Here is a 27516-nt window from a genome sequence, read left to right as displayed (position 1 = left end):
GGTAAATATCAAAATAATATTCTGACAGAATTAATTCACTGACAGAATCATGAATTAATTCATTGACGGAATCCATGATTCTGTCGGCGACTCCATCGGTGATTACCGACGGAATTAAGCTCTCGTTGGTGATATTTTGCTATGAAAATCAAGATTCCGTCGGTAAAATATTTCTTGCTAAATTATCTCCTGACAAATTAATTTCCATCGTAATTCCATCGTTGAACACCTACAACTAGGGAATTTTGATGAAAAATTTTGTGGGTAATGCTACTTATTTTTGTAGTCCTTTTGATTTTGATTGGTATCATTTATTTTAAAGAAAAATAATATTAAAAAATCAATTTGAAATTAACGTATTAATGATACATATTTATAGAAATTAGATATTCCATTTTTATGATTAGTAATTAGCATATATATATAAAAATTAAATTCATATTAAAATTATATATTTTTATTGAAAGTACACTAAAAAATACATTATACAATGAAACTCTACAAAAAATTGTCACAAAATATTTTGGCAACAAAAATTGTGACAAAATTTTTTTTGTTGCAAATAAGCATGGTTAAATTTTGTGACGAAAAATGGAAATTCGTCGCAACATCTACGACAAATTCCCATTTTCATCAAAATTTTGTCGCAGATTTTGCGACGAAAACAATAATTTGTCAGAAACTAATTTTGGGATGAAAACCAAAATTTTTGCAAATATTGAGACGAAAAAGTATATTCATCATAGATTTGTGATGAATTTTGACTCGTTGCATTCGTTGCGGATTTATGATGAATAAATATATTCATTGCAAATATGTGACGATAGACAAATTCATCAGAAAACTATCAGAATTTCCAAATTGGTGGAGGAAAACCAAATTCATCACAGTTTATGATGAATTTATAATTCGTCACAAATTCTGCAACAAAAATTAGAATTCGTCGTAAAATTTACAACAAAACACTAAATTCATGGAAAATTTCTGACAAAAATCAAGTTTCTCCGCAAATCTGCAACGAAAAATCCAAATTCTTTGTAAATTTCCAACGAATTTGGTGATCATCGCAAATTTACGATGAATTTGGTGTTTCGTCACAAATTTTGAATAAAAATAGTGAATTATGATATATTTGCGACGAAACCTTATTCATCACTAAATTCGTCACAACAATTTTAAATAATTTCCCAGGACTATTCCATTTTGGTATTTTATCATATATACATATTCACACACCTGTTCAATACATACAATGCACACACACATCCAATACATACAATACAATAAAAATGAATACAAAATAACAATAACATTCTACCAAACATATTTATCATCAATGATATTCAAATATGTTCCATATCCAAATGAATACAACTAACTAATAAAATAGGCCAACAACAATACAACTAACAACAAAAATAAGTACAACAAAGTTTTAACCAATAACCAAGTTACAATATATCTAACATTCCAAACACGTTTCTAAGTTTTGATATCCAAATGACAATCTCAAACCAAAATGTGTCAAAACGTGGAAAAGATAGAATAAAAGATCATGTGGCCCTTGAAAGATCTTCTACCTACATTAAAACATAGCAAACAAAAAGTATAAGTTCTAACAAAAAATTTCTATAAACTAACATAAAAATAAATATGTAAAGACTTACTCTGACATGGATTTCTAGATACCACCTTTCTTGGCCTCATCCAACCCTACTTGAAATAAAAATAACAGTACTAATAAAAAATATAAAAAAATGAAGGATTAACAAACTCAATAAAATAACAAATTTTAAAATACCAATTACAAACATTCATGTAAAATCATCATCGTCATAGTTGCCACCATCATCACCAGTACCAAGAGGAGTCTAACTTGGATCGGAGCTAAACTACTAAAGCTATCACATAAGAAAGGCTTGTTGTCGACACATTTCTATCACATAAGGGTAGGTGCATAACTAATAGAATTTAAGTTATAAATTAAGATTAAAGATTAACTCAAACTTTAATTATTCTAGCTCTATCACCGCTCCAAGTCTTATTTTAGAAATAATGTAATAGTCTAAAATAGATTTAAAAACTATCTATAGAGTTAAAAAATTATCAATATGCATGAATATTCCTCAATATTTATAGATCCTCCCACAAATGTTACAGATGAGTCTCTAGAATTATATGTTTGATTTATTTTATTCTGGTGACTCCTTTTTTTGCTCTTATCGGTTTTCCAAAAATTAGAGATCTTTGTTGGTGCAATATTCCCTAGGTCAAGGTTGACCTGGTTAACCAAGCCTGAGTCTTGGTTTGAGTTTCGATGTTTGACAATATATTGGGTATAGATGATATGGACAATGCAGGTACAGTTGTTCATTTGGGGAGATTGTTGATACAATTCCCGTTTGGTCAAAGTTGACTAGTTAAGATTGTGAACGAAAGTTAAGTAGGTCAAGGTTGACTGGATACTTGACTGAAAGTCCTGGTGAGTGAAGCCAGACAGAAGAAAGTCCTAGTGAGTGAAGCTAGGCAGGAGGAAAATCCTGGTGAGTGAAGCCAGGTGAAAGACCTAGTGAGTGAAGCTAGGCAATTGGGAAGTCCTAGTGAGTGGAGCCAGGTGAAAAACCTAGTGAGTGAAGCTAGGCAATTGGGAAGTCCTAGTGAGTGAAGCTAGGCAGGAGGAAAGTCCTGGTGAGTGAAGGCAGGTGAAAGACCTAGTGAGTGAAGCTAGGTAATTGGGAAAGTCCTGGTGAGTGAAGCCAGGCAGGAGAAATCCAGATGGGTCAAGGTTTACCAGACATCTGGTGAGAGTCCAAGTAGGTCAAAGGGATTGACCAGATACTTGGCACGAGGAAGAAAAGTCCAAGTAGGTCAGAGGGATTGACCTGATACTTGGCAAGAAGAGAAAAGTCCAAGTGGGTCAAAGGTATTGACCAGACACTTGGTGAGAGAGTCCTAGCTGGTCAAGGGTGACCGGATGCTAGGTCTTATGTACCAACAAGTCATGGTTGACTAGATGTTGGTTTAGGGGGCTTTGGACTTGGTTTTGGGTAAAAACCAAGATCTGGATTGATCAGCCGATTGATCCAGCAGATTTGGATTGATCAGCCAATTGATCCAGCAGATCTCGATCGATCAATGGATCGATCCAGCAGATCTGGATCAATCAAGAAGATCTGTATCGATCGGCTGATCGATCCAGTGAGTCCCCGCGAACAGAACCCCTCTAGATCGATCGGTGGATCGATCCAGAGGTCCCAATCGATCAGTGGATCGATTGGGACACTGCTGCTTCGCGCGATAAGCGCTGGATCGATCCGTGGATCTATCCAGGCGTTTTTCCAGATCACAGAGGCGCTCTGGATCGATCCGTGGATCGATCCAAAGCCTCCCCGATCGATTGGGAGCATTCCAATCGATCGAGATTCGACCGTTAGCATCGATTTAAGCCGCAGACGTTCATTTCCTTCGGCATTGCTTCCACGACAGAGCTCAAATCTTCACCAGCGACTCCACAGAGCTCTCCACGTCAGTTCTTGAAGTTCTTGGATGTTCTTCCAAGTCAAGAGGCGGATCTATTACAGGAGGAAGAAAGCTAGGGTTAGGGTTTTCTTGTACACATTGTAAGCTTTGTGCTTGTATTTTGTATCCTTTCCCCTTCTTCTTGTAGTGTGAACTTGTAGGGCTTCTCCGCCTTCGGTAGTTACCGAAAAGGAGGGTTTTATTAGTGGAGGGTGCGTGAGTAGGTGTGGATCCTTGGACTAGTCACCTCTTGTGAGGTGGATACCAAGTAAACCAACCTTGTTAGCATTGTGTGGTTTGTTTCTTGTATTTCCGCTGCGCATCTTTGAAGAAACAAGCAACGACGAGCACCTAGCACGCGACGAGCTATTCACCCCCCCCCCCTCTAGCTACTTTTCGGTCCTAACAAGTGGTATCAGAGCGAGGCCACTCTTCACCGGAATCATCGCCGGAAGAGGCAAACAAAACAAGCAAAGCTAGAGGGTGAAGAAGTTGGAGTAAATTCATCAAAGTTAAAGAAATCAAGATGCTCAACTTCAAGATGCAATTCCAAGATGGACTTGGATTTGACACATGGGTGGCTCCACCGTACACATCTACTAGCTTCGATCTTTGGAAATCAAGGATCGAAAACTTCTTAATGGTGGAGATAGAGCAATGGTTTTCTCTAATGGAAGGCTTTGAGGCTCCAAGAAATTCAAAGGGCAAAGTCCTCAAGAAAAGCAATTGGAGCCAAGAGCAAATCCAAAGATGTGAGGCCAATGATAAAGTGACCAAGCTTTTGGTCAATCTATTGCCTAGCCACATTCTTGGAAAAATTGGAGAGTTCAAGGATGCCAAGGAGATTTGGAGCAAATTGGCATCAATCCATGAGATCCCCTCCACTGTACCGAATCAAGAGGAATCCAAAGAGGGCGACTCATTGGAGCAAGATCAAGAGGAGGACTCCGAAGTTGAGAGATGCTCAACTTCCGAAGAAGAAGTTCAAGAAGAAGCTTCATCTTCGAGGGAATGCAATCAAGAGAACAAGGAGGAAGCATACTCTTTGTTCCACATACAAGATGAAGATGAAGAAGCCTCCACCTCTAGGATCGAGGGGGAGCAATCTTTGGTGACACCGGATCAAGAAGAAGGAGAAGCTTCTACATCAGGGTCAAAAGAAGAAGAGGATGATGAAGCTTCCACCTCCACAAGTCAAGCAAAATCAAATGGAGGAGTATCATCTTCGGATCAAGAGGAAGCTTCTACCTCTGGATCAAAAGGGGAAGATGCCACCCCTACAAGCAAAGGTATAACAATTTCAATTAATAATAAAACCATATTATATGCTTTGAATGTAGGGAAAAAGGGCATTACAAAAGTAAATGCCCTAAATTGGCCAAGAAGAAGGGCCAAGTGGCACAAAAGAGCAAGGAGAAGCCCAAGGAGACCATCCCCGGAACAAAGAAGAGCAAGGAGCACATTGTGTGCTTCTTGTGCAACCAAAAGGTGCATTACCGAAGTCAATGCCCTAAGGGGAAGAAGAAGGTGGTCAAGGCTCTTGGAGAAAGTTCAATTCAAGGGGGAGCCTCCAAGGTAAAAAGAAAGGTAACTTTTAGTGAGCCTACCTTTTTAAATTATGGTAAAGAGCATAATAGTACTAACCTATATCATTTTAATGCTATTTACCATGAAAATAGGAGGCATGATAAAATTAAAGAAAATCATGTAGCTTATCATGCTAAGACTACCACACCTAGGATTAGGAAGATAGATAAAAATCTAGGCAATCACACTAAGGGCCATAGTTATAAGCCTAGAAACAAAAATGCTCATGGGTGTAATGAAAAATCAAAATCTAAGGATTTAATGATAGAAAATCAAGTCTTGAGGTCAAGGCTTGATAAAATGGAAAAGACCCTAAAAAGGATGGAAAATATCCTAAAAGAGCAAAATGAGCATAGCCTAGGTCTAGGAGCACAAAGGTCATCTAATGGCCATAGAGGTTTGGGATACAAACCCAATGCTAAGAAGGATGTGCCCTCTTACCATAGGGTTCTATATAGTTATGGAACCAACCCTAGGTCTAGTGGTCAAGTCAAAAATACTAGGAAGGTTATTCCTAAGAGTATTTTTGCAATAAATGTGACTAAGACTTCTAAGAAGTCTAAGAAAGTCACTAACAAGGTCACAAGGGAAGCAATCCCTAGGGTTGACTTAGAAAAAGTGACCAAGGCTTCTAAGAAGCCAAACAAGGTCACTAGGAAAGTATCTAGGGAAGTTATCCCTAGTGAATACCTAGAGCATCTAAGGAGCACCAATAGGTTTTGGGTTCCTAGGAGCATCTTCTCTACCCCATAAATGGGTTAGAGAGTGTCAACTCTAAGAAGAAGGGTAGTTAACCCGACTTTGAAGAAATTGACACTCAAGGATCATTTTCAAGGTTATTATTAACCTTTAAAAATGAAATAAATTTATCATTTACTCGTTGAAAGAATATAATGTGCCAAAATTTGAGAAGTATTGATTTTATTTTAAAATAGCACATATTGGGAAAATCATAAGAACTACCAAGTTGGGATTTTGGTATGTTCTTAGGAAATTAAAGGCAATTTGAGCCTTAATTTAAAGTGTTACTCTTGTGAAAATATGAAATATACCAACACTTGAGGAATATGCTTAATTTCAATTGGCATAAATTAATCAAGAGAATTAGAAATGCCAAGTTAGGTGTTGGCACATAGATAGGTTTAGGATTCTTAGATAGGTAATCTAGGTATCTTATTAATGCTAAACCTTGCCATGATTGTTTGCCCATTATATGCCATGACATCATATTTAGTTTTATATTTTGCATTCATGATTTATTATGAAAAATATAAAAATACCATGTCATGTCATACATACATCATGTAGCTACATGAATCTTTTTTTGAAAGCTATTTCTTGTTGATGTATGCCATAACATCATCATGCATCGCTTTATTTCCCTAAAATTAAGGATAAAAGGCATTTATCAACATTTGGTTACTAACAAGTGGTACCAACAATTGATCATCAACAAGTAACATTCTTGGTGGATGTTCATCACTCAAAATGCCTAGATAGATATGCATGATCCCTAGATTAGGGCAAAACCAAAGTTTACATCTCACAAAGACCTATAAGATGACTTGTATATGTTTTGTGCACAATAGATACAAGTGAGATGTTAGGATGATGAACAAAACTCAACATGTTGATTTAGTGCATTTCTTTGAGTTTTAAGTTCATCAAAACACATAGTTATATGTTTTCCCATCATTGGGAAAGCTAATGTACAAGTCATGTGCATTAAGCCCAAGGAACATGGTGGGATATTGGTTTTGAAAATATTTTTAAAATAATTTTGGAAAACTTTGGTGAAGGCTATCTTTTGATAGTAATCACCATTGAATAGTTAGGCACAAACTTGAAGAAAACACTAAAGTTTTTGCAAGTTCTCAAGTTTGTGTCAATATTTGAAAATATGATGTATTTTCATAGAAAACTATTTTTCCATGATAAATTATACCCTAAATAATGTCTACACACATTTTTACAATTTTTGGAATTTTGTAGAATTTTCTAGGGGTTTCTGAAATTGGCTGAAATTGAATTTCAGCAAGTTCAGGCCTTCAATCGATCAGTGGATCGATTGGAGTGCCTCAATCGATCAGCCGATCGATTGAGAAGGCATTTCTCGCGAGCAGAAGCTCGCTGGATCGATCAGCCGATCGATCCAAGAAGACTGAATCGATCAGTGGATCGATTCAGCAGGGTTCAATCGATTGGAACCCAACTCAAATCAATTGAAGATGCTAATTTTGGCTGGGAAAGCTTATTTTCAGCATTTTGAACCTATTTTAGTCTAGGTAACCATTCCTAACCTCTCAAAATACATGTGTATACATAAAAAGGGTGTTGTCATATTGAAAACAAGGATGGATTGGTTAAGAAAGACTAAATTGAAGTTTAGGTTGAGGTTGGTTTCAATATTGAATTTTTGAACCTCAAAACTTCTAAATTTGGGTTTCCTAAAGGTTTAGGGATTCCAAGTCATTGTTGGTGCAATGACAGAAGTTACCACCATGTCTTTAGAGGGAGGGACTCTTTAAAGACATGAACACTATTTTTTCATACACCTTGGAAGGTGGTTAACCTTCTTTTAGAGGAAATGCTCAAGGTTGGGCGTTGGGATTTAATGGGGAGTGGATATCCTTATTGTTTAAGTGGTTATTGCTCACGGATGAGCAAATTGATGATAATGAAGGGTATGGGACCTTCATTATTGTGTTATGAGCAACGAGTGAAGTTGTAAACAATGTTGGGTAACTCTTCAGGGGGAGAGTTTGTTCTTGATGTGTGCCCAAAGATGAGGGCATGTTGTTGATGTGTGTCAATAGGGGGAGAATGCATGGTTAAGTTAGACCCTCAGTACCTAAAGGGGGAGTTTGCCCTCTAGGAAAGGAGGAGAATGAAGGGAACCATCATTCATATATTGGCATGAAGGGAGTTAAGGCTATGGGAGTAGCCTAATTTCCTAACTTAACAAGAGGTATTGTCAAACATCAAAAAGGGGGAGATTGTTGGTGCAATATTCCCTAGGTAAAGGTTGACCTGGTTAACCAAGCCTGAGTCTTGGTTTGGGTTTCGATGTTTGACAATATATTGGGTATAGATGATATGGACAATGCAGGTGCACTTGTTCATTTGGGGAGATTGTTGATACAATTCCCGTTTGGTCAAAGTTGACCAGTTAAGATTGTGAAGGAAAGTCAAGTAGGTCAAGGTTGACTGGATACTTGACTGAAAGTCCTGGTGAGTGAAGCCAGGCAGAAGGAAGTCCTAGTGAGTAAAGCTAGGCAGGAGGAAAATCCTGGTGAGTGAAACCAGGTGAAAGACCTAGTGAGTGAAGCTAGGCAATTGGGAAGTCCTAGTGAGTGAAGCTAGGCAGGAGGAAAATCCTGGTGAGTGAAGCCAGGTGAAAGACCTAGTGAGTGAAGCTAGGCAATTGGGAAGTCCTAGTGAGTGAAGCTAGGCAGGAGGAAAATCCTGGTGAGTGAAGCCAGGTGAAAGACCTAGTGAGTGAAACTAGGCAATTGGGAAAGTCCTGGTGAGTGAAGCCAGGCAGGAGAAATCCAGATGGGTCAAGGTTGACCAAACATCTGGTGAGAGTCCAAGTAGGTCAAAGGGATTAACAAGATACTTGGCACGAGGAAGAAAAGTCCAAGTAGGTCAGAGGGATTGACTGGATACTTGGCAAGAAGAGAAAAGTCCAAGTGGGTCAAAGGGATTGACTAGACACTTGGTGAGAGAGTCCTAGCTGGTCAAGGGTGACCGGATGCTAGGTCTTATGTACCAACAAGTCATGGTTGACTAGATGTTGGTTTAGGGGGCTTTGGACTTGGTTTTGGGCAAAAACCAAGATCTGGATTGATCAGCCGATTGATCCAGCAGATTTGGATTGATCAGCCGATTGATCCAACAGATCTGGATCGATCAGTGGATCGATCCAACAGATCTGGATCGATCCAAAAGATCTGGATCGATCGGTCGATCGATCCGGCGAGTCCCCGTAAACAGAACCCCTCTGGATCGATCGGTGGATCGATCCAGAGGTCCCAATCGATCAGTGGATCGATTGGGACGCTGCTGCTTCACGCGATAAGCACTGGATCGATTCGTGGATTGATCCAGGTGTTTTTCCAGAGCACAGAGGCGGTCTGGATCGATCCGTGGATCGATCCAAAGCCTCCCCGATCGATTGGGAGCATTCCAATCGATCGGGATTCGACCGTTAGCGTCGATTTAAGCCGCAGGCATTCATTTCCTTCGGCATTGCTTCCACGACAGAGCTCAGATCTTCACCAGCGACTCCACAGGGCTCTCCATGCCAGTTCTTGAAGTTCTTGGAGTTTCTTCCAAGTCAAGAGGCAGATCTATTACAAGAGGAAGAAAGCTAGGGTTAGGGTTTTCTTGTACTCATTGTAAGATTTGTGCTTGTATTTTGTATCCTTTCCCTTCTTCTTGTAGTGTGAACTTGTAGGTCTTCTCCGCCTTCGGTAGTTACCGAAAAGGAGGGTTTTATTAGTGGAGGGTGCGTGAGTAGGTGTGGATCCTTGGACTAGTCACCTCTTGTGAGGTGGATACCAAGTAAACCAACCTTGTTAGCGTTGTGTGGTTTGTTTCTTGTATTTCCGCTGCGCATCTTTGAAGAAACAAGCAACGACGAGCACCTAGCACGCGACGAGCTATTCACCCCCCCTCTAGCTACTTTTCGGTCCCAACAAGTGGTATCAGTGGATCGATTGGAGTGCCTCAATCGATCAGCCGATCGATTGAGAAGGCATTTCTCGCGAGTAGAAGCTCGCTGGATCGATCAGCCGATCGATCCAGGAAGACTGAATCGATCAGTGGATCGATTCAGCAGTGTTCAATTGATTGGAACCCAACTCCAATCAATTGAAGATGCTGATTTTGGCTGGGAAAGCTTATTTTCAGCATTTTGAACCTATTTTAGTCTAGGTAACCATTCCTAACCCCTCAAAATACATGTGTATACATAAAAAGGGTGTTGTCATATTGAAAACAAGGATGGATTGGTTAAGAAAGACTAAATTGAAGTTTAGGTTGAGGTTGGTTTCAATATTGAATTTTTGAACCTCAAAACTTCTAAATTTGGATTTCCTAAAGGTTTAGGGATTCCAAGTCATTGTTGGTGCAATGACAAAAGTTACCATCATGTCTTTAGGGGGAGGCACTCTTTAAAGACATGAACACTATTTTTTCATACATCTTGGAAGGTGGTTAACCTTCTTTTAGAGGAAATGCTCAAGGTTGGGCGTTGGGATTTAATGGGGGAGTGGATATCCTCATTGTTTAAGTGGTTATTGCTCACGGATGAGCAAATTGATGATAATGAAGGGTATGAGACCTTCATTATTGTGTTATGAGCAACGAGTGAAGTTGTAAACAATGTTGGGTAACTCTTCAGGGGGAGAGTTTGTTCTTGATGTGTGCCCAAAGATGAGGGCATGTTGTTGATGTGTGTCAATAGGGGGAGAATGCATGGTTAAGTTAGACCTTCAATACCTAAAGGGGGAGTTTGCCCTCTAGGAAAGGAGGAGAATGAAGGGAACCATCATTCATATATTGGCATGAAGGGAGTTGAGGCTATGGGAGTAGCCTAATTTCCTAACTTAACAAGAGGTATTGTCAAACATCAAAAAGGGCGAGATTGTTGATGCAATATTCCCTAGGTCAAGGTTGACCTGGTTAACCAAGCCTGAGTCTTGGTTTGAGTTTCGATGTTTGACAATATATTGGGTATAGATGATATGGACAATGCAGGTGCAGTTGTTCATTTGGGGAGATTGTTGATACAACTCCCGTTTGGTCAAAGTTGACCAGTTAAGATTGTGAAGGAAAGTCAAGTAGGTCAAGGTTGACTGGATACTTGACTGAAAGTCCTGGTGAGTGAAGCCAGGCAGAAGGAAGTCCTAGTGAGTGAAGCTAGGCAGGAGGAAAATCCTGGTGAGTGAAGTCAGGTAAAAGTCCTAGTGAGTGAAGCTAGGCAATTGGGAAGTCCTAGTGAGTGAAGCTAGGCAGAAAGAAAATCCTGGTGAGTGAAGCCAGGTGAAAGACCTAGTGAGTGAAGCTAGGCAGGAGGAAAATCCTGGTGAGTGAAGCCAGGTGAAAGACCTAGTGAGTGAAGCTAGGCAATTGGGAAAGTCCTGGTGAGTGAAGCCAGGCAAGAGAAATCCAGATGGGTCAAGGTTGACCAGACATCTGGTGAGAGTCTAAGTAGGTCAAAGGGATTGACCAGATACTTGGCACGAGGAAGAAAAGTCCAAGTAGGTCAGAGAGATTGACCGGATACTTGGCAAGAAGAGAAAAGTCCAAGTGGGTCAAAGGGATTGACCAGACACTTAGTGAGAGAGTCCTAGCTGGTCAAGGGTGACCGGATGCTAGGTCTTATGTACCAACGAGTCATGGTTGACTAGATGTTGGTTTAGGAGGCTTTGGACTTGGTTTTGGGCAAAAACCAAGATCTGGATTGATCAGCCGATTGATCCAACATATTTGGATTGATCAGCCGATTGATTCAACAGATCTGGATCGATCAGTGGATAGATCCAGCAGATCTGGACCGACCCAGAAGATCTGGATCGATCGGCCAATCGATCCGATGAGTCCCCGCGAACAGAACCCCTCTGAATCGATTGGTGGATCGATCCAGAGGTCCCAATCGATCAGTGGATCGATTGGGACGCTGCTGCTTCGCGCGATAAGCACTGGATCAATCCGTGGATCGATCCAAGCATTTTTCCAGAGCACAGAGGCGCTCTGGATCGATCCGTGGATCGATCCAAAGCCTCCCCGATTGATTGGGAGCATTCCAATCGATCGGGATTCGACCGTTAGCGTCGATTTAAGCCACAAGCGTTCATTTCCTTCGGCATTGCTTCCACAACAGAGCTCAGATCTTCACCAGCGACTCCACAGAGCTCTCCACGCCAGTTCTTGAAGTTCTTGGATGTTCTTCCAAGTCAAGAGGCGGATCTATTGCAAGAGGAAGAAAGCTAGGGTTAGGGTTTTCTTGTACTCATTGTAAGCTTTGTGCTTGTATTTTGTATCCTTTCCCCTTCTTCATGTAGTGTGAACTTGTAGGGCTTCTCCACCTTCGGTAGATACCGAAAAGGAGGGTTTTATTAGTGGAGGGTGCGTGAGTAGGTGTGGATCCTTGGACTAGTCACCTCTTGTGAGGTGGATACCAAGTAAACCAACCTTGTTAGCGTTGTGTGGTTTGCTTCTTGTATTTCCGCTGCGCATCTTTGAAGAAACAAGCAACGCCGAGCACCTAGCACGCGACGAGCAATTCCCCCCCCCCCCCCCCCCCCTCTAGCTACTTTTCGGTCCCAACGAGTGGTATCAGTGGATCGATTGGAGTGCCTCAATCAATCAACCGATCGATTGAGAAGGCATTTCTCGCGAGTAGAAGCTCGCTGGATCGATCTACCGATCGATCCAAGAAAATTGAATCGATCAGTGGATCGCTTCAGCAGGGTTCAATCGATTGGAACCCAACTCCAATCAATTGAAGATGTTAATTTTGGCTGGGAAAACTTATTTTCAGCATTTTGAACCTATTTTAGTTTAGGTAACCATTCCTAACCCCTCAAAATACATGTGCATACATAAAAAGGGTGTTGTCAATTTGAAAACAAGGATGGATTGGTTAAGAAAGACTAAATTGAAGTTTAGGTTGAGGTTGGTTTCAATATTGAATTTTTGAACCTCAAAACTTCTAAATTTGGATTTCCTAAAGGTTTAAGGATTCCAAGTCATTGTTGGTGCAATAACAGAAGTTACCACCATGTCTTTAGGGGGAGGGACTCTTTAAAGACATGAACACTATTTTTTCATACACCTTGGAAGGTGGTTAACCTTCTTTTAGAGGAAATGCTCAAGGTTGGGCGTTGGGATTTAATGGGGAGTGGATATCCTCATTGTTTAAGTGGTTATTGCTCACGGATGAGCAAATTGATGATAATGAAGGGTATGAGACCTTCATTATTGTGTTATGAGCAACGAGTGAAGTTGTAAACAAAGTTGGTAACTTTTCAGGGGGAGAGTTTGTTCTTGGTGTGTGCCCAAAGATGAGGGCATGTTGTTGGTGTGTGTCAATAGGGGGAGAATGCATGGTTAAGTTAGACCTTCAGTACCTAAAGGGGGAGTTTGTCCTCTAGGAAAGGAGGAGAATGAAGGGAACCATCATTCATATATTGGCATGAAGGGAGTTGAGGCTATGGGAGTAGCCTAATTTCCTAACTTAACAAGAGGTATTGTCAAACATCAAAAAGGGGGAGATTGTTGGTGCAATATTCCCTAGGTCAAGGTTGACCTGGTTAACCAAGCCTGAGTCTTGGTTTGGGTTTCGATGTTTGACAATATATTGGGTATAGATGATATGGACAATGCAGGTGCAGTTGTTCATTTGGGGAGATTGTTGATACAATTCCCGTTTGGTCAAAGTTGACCAGTTAAGATTGTGAAGGAAAGTCAAGTAGGTCAAGGTTGACTGGATACTTGACTGAAAGTCCTGATGAGTGAAGCCAGGCAGAAGGAAGTCCTAGTGAGTGAAGCTAGGTAGGAGGAAAATCCTGGTGAGTGAAGCCAGGTGAAAGACCTAGTGAGTGAAGCTAGGCAATTGGGAAGTCCTAGTGAGTGAAGCTAGGCAGGAGGAAAATCCTGGTGAGTGAAGCCAGGTGAAAGACCTAGTGAGTGAAGCTAGGCAATTGGGAAAGTCCTGGTGAGTGAAGCCAGGTAGGAGAAATCCAGATGGGTCAAGGTTGACCATACATCTGGTGAGAGTCTAAGTAGGTCAAAGGGATTGACCAGATACTTGGCACAAGGAAGAAAAGTCCAAGTAGGTCAGAGGGATTGACCGGATACTTGGCAAGAAGAGAAAAGTCCAAGTGGGTCAAAGGGATTGACCAGACACTTGGTGAGAGAGTCCTAGCTGGTCAAGGGTGACCGGATGCTAGGTCTTATGTACCAACAAGTCATGGTTGACTAGATGTTGGTTTAGGGGGCTTTGGACTTGGTTTTGGGCAAAAACCAAGATCTGGATTGATTAGCCGATTGATCCAACATATTTGGATTGATCAGCCGGATTGATCCAATAGATTTGGATCGATCCAGGAGATCTGGATCGATCCAGAAGATCTGGATCGATCGGCCGATCGATTCGGTGAGTCCCCGCGAACAGAACCCCTCTGGATCGATCGGTGGATCGATCCAGAGGTCCCAATCGATCAGTGGATCGATTGGGACGCTGCTGCTTCGCGCGATAAGCGCTGGATCGATCCGTGGATCGATCCAGGCATTTTTCCAGATCACAGAGGCGCTCTGGATCGATCCGTGGATCGATCCAAAGCCTCCCCGATCGATTGGGAGCATTCCAATCGATCGGGATTCGACCGTTAGCGTCGATTTAAGCCGTAGGCGTTCATTTCCTTCGGCATTGCTTCCACGACAGAGCTCAGATCTTCATCAGCGACTCCACAGAGCTCTCCACACCAGTTCTTGAAGTTCTTGGAGGTTCTTCCAAGTCAAGAGGCGGATCTATTGCAAGAGGAAGAAAGCTAGGGTTAGGGTTTTCTTGTACTCATTGTAAGCTTTGTGCTTGTATTTTGTATCCTTTCCCCTTCTTCTTGTAGTGTGAACTTGTAGGGCTTCTCCGCCTTCGGTAGTTACCGAAAAGGAGGGTTTTATTAGTGGAGGGTGCGTGAGTAGGTGTGGATCCTTGGACTAGTCACCTCTTGTGAGGTGGATACCAAGTAAACCAACCTTGTTAGCGTTGTGTGGTTTGTTTCTTGTATTTCCGCTGCGCATCTTTGAAGAAACAAGCAACGACGAGCACCTAGCACGCGACGAGCTATTCACCCCCCCCCCCTCTAGCTACTTTTCGGTCCCAACAATCTTACTCCATTTTTTCGACATGATGTAGGCTGACTTTTTCCCACTACTCTTGACATGATTCAATATATGACAAATATGATTGCAACTTTTTATTTTTGAAATTTTTTTTAATTTCCAATTCTTGATAAGGGTCCCAAGAAAATGATCACTGAAATAGAAAAAAAATTGATTATATATTCACTTAATTGTTTCATGTATAAAATTAATCGGTTATATCTTAAACTCGCACCATCAGAGTTCTTTTGTGGATTCTGGAGTGCTTGAATAATGCAATGAGTCCCCTCTCCAGTAGTTATTCATGTTTTTATTAATCTCACGAATAACACTTATAGAATTTTCAAACCTATCATAAAGTTAAAAAAATAATATTTAATAATTAAGGTAGTTGAAAAATTATAATATTTTTAATACTTACGAGTCTCCAAAAGGGACTATATGTGGTCGAGTGTCAAAAATCTTAGCAGACAAGTGTCTGGTGAGTACCTGCGAAGGTGAATGGGAAAGTCCTGCCGGCGATTGGAGTGGCCAAGGTGAATGGGATGGTACTGGCGACTGGGCATGTGAAGGTCTTGCTTGATCAGGGGTGCGTGTAGGTACCATGCTGGTAGGTGGTGAATTAGTCTGGCCAGTGGTAGAACTCTGCCATCCATGCCCCCATCGAACCTGTCAACCAAAAATCAAACTTAGAATAAAGCAAATAAAAACTTGATGCTTAATGAAGGACATGAAAAACTTACAATATGTATGAAGATTTGAGAGAGTGTAAGAATCTACGGCGATAATGTCACCTCTAATGACCTATAATAAAAATAAATACATAGTATACACAAATAAAATATATAAATTTAATAATAAGACAATATATAGACAACTAATTGAGCTATGAATTTTGTAAATTTATAGATTAAAACTAAATTTAGTTAAAAAAAAACTTACCCTACACGTCAAAAATTAAAGTCCTTATTATCATCCTCATCGGTGTCCTCCTCCTCCTCCTCCTCATTCTCATGAATTTCACTTGCATCCATGTTTATCACTATTTCGTCGTTATCTCGTAACATTGGAATAATATATTCCTCGGTCTGACTTCATCTTGTTGATATGTAATATCTTCCCAACGTTCCTCAATTTTTTTTCCAGGTTTCATTTTACAAACATCCCACCAATCAATTTTATCACATTTCAAACTAGGATATAAAGCATAGAAAACTTGAATCGCTTGTTGTGCTAAAATAAATGGTTCATATCTTTTATACAATATTTTATGATTTATTTTAACCAAATTATACTATAGATGCACCTTCATCCCTCTGACAAGGTTAAACTGGTAACACATAAATAAGATAACTTGTATTTTTGGGTCAGGATATTCTATCTCTATAATTTCATCCAACAAACCATAAAAATCATTGCTTGCACCTCCATCATTGATGACTAAATACATACTCTACTATTCATTGTATTCTTTCCATTTCCATATTTTTGAGTATGAAAATTATATCCATTTATGAAATATGTTGGACAAGTGTGTACCATTGCTTTTGGACCTCATGATAGATGGATTAACAATTCTTGCTCAACGTGAGCTTAATTACCATAAACTAAACTCAAATGAATATGTTATTCATTTAAAAGTTAGGATATGTGTAAACCAAATTTATGTAAAACTACTTACATATAATTTGAACTATGGTGCAAATTCTTCATTGCAGAAGCGATCAAACTCTAATGTCAACATTTTAGAATATAAGTTTTAAAAATACTATCATAAAAAATTGAATTATAACAAATAATTTACAACTTAAGAAAAAATAGGAATATATACTAACACAAAATATGACAATACTTCTGGATAATTAAGTAAAACATATGTCTGGGTTGTCTGCTATTCTTAATATGTAAAGTATCTTTGCTTACATAGTTCACTTGGTCGATCAAGATATTTAAAAATTGATTATAATTTCAAATTAGGATCAATAGGACCTTCATCATTTCTTCCCAGTCTCCATCTTTTGGTCTGAACCTGAGGCTCAAAATAATATGATGCAAAAGTTATTACCTCCTCCATAATATGTGCATTAGCAATAGAGGCTTCAATTGTGCCTTATTTTCCCCTTTGTTCTTTAAATGATATAAGAATCTGATTTTAATATAACAATTTGTATATGATATTATATATTAAAATTTATCAATTTTTATGCATTAATAATGAAGTATAAAAGATACAAATTTACCTTTCAAATGGATATATCTATAAAAAATGGTCAGGTCCTCCAGCTTTGGCCTCATATGGCAATTCAACCAAAATATGTTCCATTGAATAAAAAAAAAATTGGTGGAAATATCCTTTCTAAATTGCTTAAAATGATTGAAATGTCTCTCTCTAACTTCTCTATGTGTGAATGTTTGAAAATTGTTGAGCAAATATCATATAGAAAAATGCTTAACTCCTTAATGACACCCCATATAAAATTTGATAAAAGTTCCTTAAAAGTAATGGGAATTAGTCTTTCCATAAATATATGACAATCATGACTTTTCAAACCAATCAATTTGCATTATTTCATATTGACACATCTCCTAAGATTAGATACATACCCATCAAGAAATCTCAATGATTTTAACCATTCACAAACAACACGTCTCTATTCCTTATTCAATGTATAAACTACCTTTAACTTTGGTCCCCTACTACTTTCATCCACATCAAGAGTGGGTTGTTTACAAAGGAGTCGCATATCTTTTCTTGCATTTAGATTACCCTTTGTTTTTCTGGTGATATTCATTACTGTATTTATCATATTATTAAAAACATTCTTTTCAATATGCATTTATTGAGATTATAATGAATCAAATTACTAAACCAATATGGTAAATCCCAAAACATACTCCATTTAGTACATTTATGTATACTTCCATATTTATATGTTATACCATGTGACTCTTCAATAACAGATGGAAAGTGAACTACTTTGTAAAATATCGCTTATTAAGAAGCTTTTATCTTTTATCAAAGTAAGCAGTGGAATAGAAAAATAAAAACAATTCAAGTGACTCATTTGGTTACTTGGTTTGGAGCCTATGTCGACTTCTACTCAAAGACCCGCGATCCTTGAAAGCATCGTTGGACAATTCACTATAATCCTTATTTCCAAAATCTTTGGAAAGAAGTAATTTGTACAATGGAAAGAATGATAGTAACACGCTACTGTCTTCTTGTAAATAATGTAAACTAGAATGTAAAGTATACCGACAAAGAATAAATGATGAAGCTCATTGACACTTCTTTGTGTAGCAGCTTGCACATGAAGTTGAGGCACAGAATAACAGAAGCACGAACAAAGATGTAGCAAAGGATTGCACAGAAAAGTTGTTCTTCGACGTTGATCTCGAGGTTCTATTATAAGCCACGTTCGGTTGACCGAAAAGAGGTTCGATTGACTTATCCATTTGGTCGACTGATCAAACTATTGGTCGATGAAACATGCTCCGTTTCTTCTGTGCTGAGATTGAATCTTTGCGTAAGTAATGATCATTTAAAGATTGATCGACGGATCACCTTGATCGGTTGATCGATCCTTGTATTTCCTTTGTTGCAGAGATTTTGATCTGCCAATGTGATTGCCATAAAAGGTTTGGTCGACTGATAGATGGGTTCCGTCTATCGATCCTCATGTTTACCAAACTTGTTCTACTCATTAGGAACTCTGTGCTTAGTCAGCTAGGTTTAATCGACCGATCCCTGAGTTTAGTCAACCGATCCTTCTGGTTTCTACAAAATAGAATTAGTTCCACAAGTATAGAAATACTCTTGCAAAATAAAGTTAGCTCAGTATAATAATGCATGAGTAAGATTAGATAGTAAAACCTGTCTTAATCTCAACTTGGAAACCTCCAGATTTTTTCAGTTGGATCAGTGACCTAGGGATTGTCCCTTCCTAGGACACGACTTCCCTATCGCTCCACTCTAGTTGCTTACCTCAACTGATGCTTCAGAAGGACTAACTGTCGATCGAAGAAAAGAAGAAGATGGTCAAAGCTAGCATTCACCAGCCTAAGTTCGAGGGGGACTTCGCTCACTGGAAAAAAATGGAGGTATTATTTAAAATGGACTTTGATATTTTGCTAATAATAAAATATGATTTTGTGAAACCTCGCGATAACAATGGCAGCATAAAAGAAGATCACTAGACTAAGAAGGAACAAGCAGAATTCATGGCCAATGGAAAAGCATAGTTCCACCTGCTCAGTGATCTGCCACCACAAGATGTCAACCGCATCGAAAGCTACACATCAACGAAAGAACTCTGGGAGAAATTCCTAGAGTTTCATGAAGGCACATCCAAAATAAAATGTAAAATATCGAAAAATGGTGAATAACGATAAGGGAATTTTTTGACATTTTTAGAAAATTTTTGAGAATTTTTCGGAGCTCGTATGGACAAGTTTATGAGGATAAAAACGGGACCCGGAAAAGCTTGTTTAGGCTACCCATTTAAGCGAGGAAATGTTTATTTTAATTCCTTTTCTTTTCTATTTCTTTTATTCTTTTTTTTTCACCATTTCCTTCCCGATCCCCGCCGAACCCGTGCATGTGCCGTGCCTCGCGACACTGTGACCTAACCTCCTAGCGCCGAACGGTTTCCTCTCCCCCTCCGCGTACAAAACCCCTCGGCCAAGGGCTTCGCCTATTCCCCTCGCCACTGCCCGTTGCCCCTCGCCGTGGAGATCCCCAAATCGCGTCGAGCAGCCGTCGCTACTTCGATCCGGAGCCAAGCCCTAGCATTGTGGCCAGCCACCAGGTCCGACCCAGCGCCAGTCGGCAGCTAATCTCCTTTGCCCTAGTCACCGCAGTGAGGGGCAAGCCGGCCGATTTCCACCTTCGTCGACACTCGAGCCATCGCCTGTACCCTACACCCTTTGCTTCTCACGGCGACGACACCCACTACTGATCCAGCGGGTCAATTTCCCCTCTACCCTAGCGCCGACAAACGACTGCCTTCTGATGCCCTAGCTTGGTCTTCACTGTCGTGCCCTAGCTCTGCCCGTTGTAGCCACCAGCAACCACTTTAGCTTTGGGAAGATTGATCTTTATAAGAGTTAATTTGAGTATATGGCTTGGAGGTCAATTTCTTCCTACTGCTCTAGTCATAGCTCCGACAGTAAGAGTCCCTCCAGCCATAACTGCGGCAGTGGGTTTTCCGGATCACGAGCCAACAGTAGAGTGTTGTTGGTCAGATACACAATTTGCCAAAGAGGAAGCGATTGACACCGATTTAGGTAAAACATGGTTGATATCAGATTTGGTAGGGATTGGAGTTGTGTTTTATGTATACGGGTGTATTGATCATTGAGTAGTAAATTATAAATATGGATTAGTTAGAATCAATTGAGGAGTTAGCTGATCCAATTAGGGTTTTAAAATTGGATTTGGATTTATGTTAGCTTCTCGAGGATTTGATTTAGCTAATTAATTTATATGTAATTAGCTAAATCTGTATACCATGTGACACAGGACTTTGACGCGAGACGAGTATCTCGACGTCGGATTTGAACCGGATTGGACCTTTCTATAGGAGGCGGGTACCTTGACTTATCTTTGATAATGTCATGTTGAAATGTTTAGTAGGTTATAACCTTTAGTAATGATTATGCTCATCTTTACTTCGGTTGGTCACTACCTGATACCTGATACATGCTAGTTTCGTTTACTTATTATGAACTTCATGATAGTACCTACCTGATTATACATGTTTATTGGGGTAGTGACACGACCATGTGTTTAGGATCTAGGTTTTATACCTTATCTGATCTGTGTACCTTTGATTTGGTTCATTGCCCTATGATACACATTTTATTTATATATAGATATTGCTATGCTGTTAAGGATATTGCCATGTTTAGTGTCATGAATCATCTCGCATGATTGCATGCTGTGTGATAGTCTGCTCTAATATTGCCGAGCATATTGCCAATTACATGTATCTGCACACACCACCACTCATGGGTTAGTGGTATATCAGACAGGTGTGTGGCAGTTCTGTTGTTTGGCTCCATTGGCCTGATGACTCAGCGTGGTAGCCGGCAGACAGTTCTGCTCTGTTAGGCTCTGCTGGTTTAGTGTAGCAGCGTGGTAGCCGGCAGGCGGTTGGACTCTGTTTGGCTCCATTGGTCCGCTCATGGGTAGTGTGACGTAGCGTGGTAGCCGGTAGAGATTCCTCCCCGTCATTGTGTACCGGGAGATGAGAGCATTGAGCTCCCCCATTTATGATTTGGGGTAGGAGTATAGGTGTACTCCGATAGCATTCCGTCCACTCGGTCACTCATCAGGAGCAGTGACGTCAGGGTGCACGGTTGCCACAACCCTACCCACTCGGTCTCACCATCGTGTGTGAGATGGCTGACTGGCATCAGGGGGGTGACCATGTCATTGGTATCATATGCATTTACTGATTGTGTTTGCTGCACTTATATGCTGTATTTGGATGGCTGCATATATTTGACATGCATACAGGATTTATGATACTCTCGGTCTGACGACTTGACTATTTTGATAGGAGACCCTGGTGAGTACAGTTCTCTTCAGCCTTTTCTATTATGCATTTCCAGTTGTTGTTCAGGAGACTGTACTCCATAGTTATTACTGTCTGTTATAACTTACTATACATGTCAACTAGGTATCTGCTGAGTTGTTGAACTCACCCCCATGGACACTATCTTTTTCAGGTACCAGGTTATTTGTGGAGTCGCTTGGAGTATCCTGTCTGTCGGTTCCCACGTCACATCTGAAGACTTACCGGTTTCATTTATGTTTTTATTTGTTTTGTGTATTAAGAGTACTTAGCATTGTATATTCTGGTTTTGGCACTGGAGTGTTGTTATGGAGTGTTTTTGTGTTGTTTGATGGTTTTGTAAGCCTAGCCGGCTAGTAGTCTTGTATTTTGATTTGTATTTGGTTTTCTATCATTTTTCGCTGTGTTTTGGTTTTAGTACAGCTGAGTGGGTTGCTACATATATAATTACGTGGCTGTTTAGTTATTTTATTGTTATTATTCCGGCTGTGTTGGCCGAGGTATATGTGGCCCTGAGGGCATTGTAGATATGTCTCAGATTGTCACCCGTACAGGGGAGATGCTGTCGAAATTTCTTCGGACAGTGACTCCCTCGGGGCATGATAATTTAGAGGTATCAGAGCAGGTATACGATACTTGCTGTGTGTTCTGAATTTTCGATATTTATCTGATATCAATTTATTTGGTATCAAAGCACAGTTTACGAGTCTTATTTAATGTGTTTCAAATTTCATGATTTAGTCTGTTCAATGTGATTTTTCGAGTTTTGGGACCTGGCAGAAGCAGGACATCTCCAAACTTTAGGAGGTATGTTAGTATATTGTTATCATATACTTCTGTTAGTGTATACATTGTTGACTATGATAGTTATGACATGTATTAACATTTTTTATTTAGTACCTGTCTGGTTGTTGTAGCACATATTACATGTGATGGGTTAGCCACTGATCTTGGTCGACCTTAATAGACATTAAGGATTACAGTCTCTGGTGATTTTACATATCATACCACCAGTAGTTTTAGCTTCTGTTACTACTAGTTGGTTAGGAGATGGAGGCACATACCAACCTCTGTTATTATTAGGTGGGTAGTGGATAGTATCTACATATTCATGTTGACTTAGCCAGTAGAATACCATTTTTTATCTTAGTGAATTCATCAGTAGATAATTGATTTACTCTTGTTACATCGGTCAGAAGAAGTCTGATTTACACTTGTTGATTTGGGTAGTCGTGGATTGATATACCTTAGTTGCTTATGGAGGATTAAGGTATTCTTGATTAGTTAGTAGATGACCGATTTAGTTTTGTTGGTTTGATCAGTAGAGGATTGTCATACTCTATTTTTAGATGTTCGAATCCTTGGGTTATTTGTGCTTAGTTAGGTATCTAGAGCACATTTGAGTACATGTCTTGTACTGACGTGGAAAAGACTGAATTAGCCGTATACCATTATCGGTTTGATCGGGTTATAGAGGATAGATGTATCATGTTCCATGGGTACTTTAATTTTAGACTGTATGTACCTAGTTGGATAACTTAGAAGATAGCATAGGTAATGTCAGGTTGATTGGGTTATATATGCTGATTATTCATATCTATGTTGCATGTACATACGATTGTTATGTGTTGTAGGAGTCCTGTGGTAGACTGCCTATTTACAAGTAGTATTTGTATACATGTTCGGATATGGTTATTGTGGGTTCCTTGTGGATGATAGATATGTAGTTAGGTGTACATGTCTGATTGTATTATTGAAGGTATCATGTCGATTAAATCTGTGTTATGGTATGTGTACATGTGTTTGGTGTATTATGGGAGGTATCTTGTTGATTATATTTGTTCTGTGTGTACACTCTTGTCTATTATGATTTGTTGGAAGTATTACATTGATTATACTCTTGGCATAGGTGTGTACTGATTGGAGGATTATGTCGATCATACCTATGTTGTAGGTACACATGTGCCAGGTATATTGTTGGTGGCATCATGATGATTTTACCTATGTTGAAGGTAGGATGTTGAGTGTCTACAGTATGTCATTTGTTGTATTGCTTTGTCAACTAATTCTACTATTAGTGGGTGACCCACTACGATGTTGATAGAGTTGACGATGGATTTGATTTGCGCACTGGATTGTGATACCCTTGGTTGTTCACAGTGATATGTGGTAGAGTGATTTCGTGCAGTCACTAGTTGGATAGTTAGAGGTCTTGTTCACTTATGGATTGATTATGGTTGAGCGTTGCTCCCACATATTTTAGATAGTTGTGGTGGAGCATTGCTCCCACATATTATGGACTGTTTATGGTGGAGCGTTGCTCCCATATATTTTGGGTTGTTTGTGGTGGAGCGTTGCTCTCACATATTTTGGATTACTTGTGGTGGAGCGTTGCTCCCACATGTTATGGATTGTCTATGGTGGAGCGTTGCTCCTACATATTTTGGATTGTGGTGGTGGAGTGCTGTATCCTATACCTTGTTGGTGGTAGAGCATTACTCCCACATATGTAGTATTTCTTGTGATGGAGCGTTGCTCTCACATTAGATGATCTATTCTTTGGTGATTTATAGTTAGTGATCAGATTTTAAACATGTTATCGGGGATCTCTAGTTGAGAATGTTTGTTGTACAGACATTATGAGTTTTTTTTGTAATGCCATTTGGGCTTACCGATGCTTCAGCGGTATTTATGGATTCGATGAACCGCATCTTTATGGAGTATCTAGATCAGTTCGTTTTCGTTTTCATTGACGATATATTGATCTACTCGCGTTCCAAGGAGGAACATGCACAGTATCTTCGCATAGTCTTGGAGACTCTTCGACAACATCAACTATATGCGAAGTTCAACCAGTGTGCCTTCTGGCTATCTTCAGTCGGTTTTCTCGGACACGTGGTCTCTAGCAGAGGTATTTCTATAGACCCTCAGAAGATCGAGGCTGTCACCAGCTAGGAGCAGTCGAAGTCAGTGCAGGAGATCCGTAGTTTTCAGGGATTGGCCGGATATTACCGACGTTTTATCGAGGGTTTCTCCCGCATTGCTATGCCGCTGACACGCCTGACCAGGAAAGGCGTGAAGTTCACTTGGACAGAGGACTGCGAGACCAGCTTCGAGGAGCTGAAGCGGAGATTAGTGTCGGCTCTAGTTTTGGTTTTACCTTCTGGAGAGAACGGATTCGTACTCTACACTGATGCTTCTCTACAGGGTTTGGGCGTTGTTTGATGCAACACGATAGGGTAGTCTCTTATGCTTCTCGGTAGTTAAAGGAGCATGAGAAGAACTATCCAGTATATGATTTGGAGCTGGCCGCCATTATTTTTGGCTTGAAGATTTGGCGGCATTACCTTTATGGTATTACATTTGAGATTCTCACTAATCATAAGAGTCTCAAATACCTTTTTACTCAAAAGGAACTTAATCTCCGATAGAGGAGATGGATAGAGTTCCTGAAGGATTATGATTGTACCATTAGCTACCACCCGGAGAAAGCTAATGTGGTTGCCGATGCACTCAGCAGGAAGTCCAGAGGGATTTTGGCTTTCCATTGAGTTTCAGTCACAGACTTGGTTCAGGGTTTTGCTGAGTTAGGCCTTGAGGAGCAGGGACAGACAGAGCAGGGTATTCTGGTTACCATGGTTGCTCAGTCGTTGATCAGGACGAGGGTTCGAGAGGCCAGGCCGGTGATCAGCATTTGCAGTTTATTGGCAGCCAGATAGCTTCCGGGCAGTAGACCGAGTTCACACGAGATGAGGAGGGTATTATATACTTCCGAGGAAGATTATGCGTACCTCAGTCTCCCCCGGTCTTGTAGGAGCTACTTCAGGAGGCTCAACGCTCTCGATTTGCAATCCACCCAGGCGGGACCCGCATGTATCGAGATTTGAGGTGTTCCTACTGGTGGAACGGTATGAAGAAAGACATCGCGAAATTCGTAGCTAGATGTCTTATCTGTCAGTAGGTGAAGGCTGAGCACCAGAAACCTGCCGGCCGGTTTACTTCAGCGGATTCCTATTCCTGAGTGGAAATGAGAACACATTACTATGGACTTTGTGGTGGGTTTACCGAGGACACGACGAGGCCATGATGCAATTTGGATAATCGTTGATCGATTAACCAAATCCGTGCACTTCTTAGCGATCTGGAAGACTGATTCCCTGGATCGATTGGCAGATTTGTATTGCCGGGAGATCATCAGATTACATGGTGTCCCTTTGACTATTATTTCGATAGAGACCCCTGATTCACGTCTCGTTTCTGGCAGAGTCTGCAGTAGGCCTTGGGCACTCAGCTCCAATTCAGTACAGCTTTCCATCCTAAGACAGATGGATAGACAAAGCGGACCTTTCCGACTCTAGAGGACCTACTGAGGTCATGTGTATTGGATTTTTGAGGCAGTTGAGAGGACCACTTGCCATTGGTAGAGTTCACCTACAATAACGGCTTTCATTCAGTTATCCAGATGACACCGTTTGAAGCGTTGTATTGTAGGCATTGTCGGACACCCACCCTCTAGGATGAGGTTGGGGAGGCCCAGTTGTTGGGACCTTATAGAGCTCAGTAGGAGGCAGAGTTGGTCCATACTATTAGACGGAGGATGTCAGAGGCGCAGGACCGCAGAAGAGATCGGAGATGAAGACCTCTAGAGTTCTCTACTGGTGACCATGTTTTTCTACGAGTCTCACCCACGAAAGGGGTGAAGAGATTTGACCTCAGAGGTAAGCTAGCTCCGCGATTCATTGGACCTTTCCAGATCTTGGAGAGAATTGGAGCGGTAGCTTACCGTCTAGCACTACCACTGTCCCTGGCAGGTGTTCACGACGTATTCCATGTGTTTATGCTGAGGAGATACATATCTAACCCGACACATGTACTGACAGATATCTGAGTTCCCGTTCAGCCTGACGTTACCTACGAGGAGGTTCCGGTACAGATTTTGGACAAGGAAGAGCATAAGTTGCGGAACAAGACAATATGACTGATTAAAGTCGGATGGCAGTATCATTCTGATGAGGAGGCTACCTCGGAGCTCGAGAGCTCGATACCCCCACCTTTTTACTTGAGGTATGTAAGTTATGGTTCCGTTCAACATTTATACTGTTTAGCATTTGCTAGTACTTGTTGATGGTAGATAACGGAATTTGGGGACCAAATTTTTATTAGTGGGGGAGAATGTAAAATACCAAAAAATGGTGAATAACGATAAGGGAATTTTCAGGAATTTTTAAGAAATTTTCTGGGAGTTTTCGGAGCTCGTATGGACGAGTTTATGGGGATAAAAACAGGGCCCAGGAAAGCCTGTTTAGGCTACCCATTTAAGGGAGGAAATGTTTATTTTAATTCCTTTTCTTTTCTATTTCTTTTATTCTTTTTTTTTTCACCGTTTCCTTCCCGATCCCCGCCGAACCCGTGCCTGTGCTGTGCCTCGCGACGCTGTGCCCTAACCTCCTAGCGTCGAACGGTTTCCTCTCCCCCTCCGCGTACAAAACCCCTCGGCCAAGGGCTTCGCCTCTTCCCCTTGCCACTGCCCGTTGCCCCTCGCCGTGGAGATCCCCAAATTGCGTCGAGCAGCCGTCGCCACTCCGATCTGGAGCCAAACCCTATCACTGTGGCTAGCCACCAGGTCCGACCCAGCGTCGGCCGCTGGCTAATCTCCTTTGCCCTAGCCGCCGCAGTGAGGGGGAAGCCGGTCAATTTCCACCTTCTCCGACACTCGAGCTATCGCCTGTGCCCTAGCACCCTTTGCCTCTTATGGCGACAACACCCATTGCTGATCCAGCGGGTCAATTTCCCCTTTGCCCTAGTGCCGACAGACGAATGCCTTCTTGTGCCCTAGCTTGGTCTTCACTGTCGTGCCCTAGCTCTGCCCATTGCAGCCACTAGCAACCACTTCAACTTTGGGTAAGATTGATCTTTATAAGAGTTAATTTGAGTATATGGC

This window comes from Zingiber officinale, chromosome 10B (genome assembly GCF_018446385.1).
Source record: "Zingiber officinale cultivar Zhangliang chromosome 10B, Zo_v1.1, whole genome shotgun sequence".
NCBI classification, from domain to species: Eukaryota; Viridiplantae; Streptophyta; class Magnoliopsida; order Zingiberales; family Zingiberaceae; genus Zingiber; species Zingiber officinale.
This window is presented reverse-complemented; position numbering follows the sequence as displayed.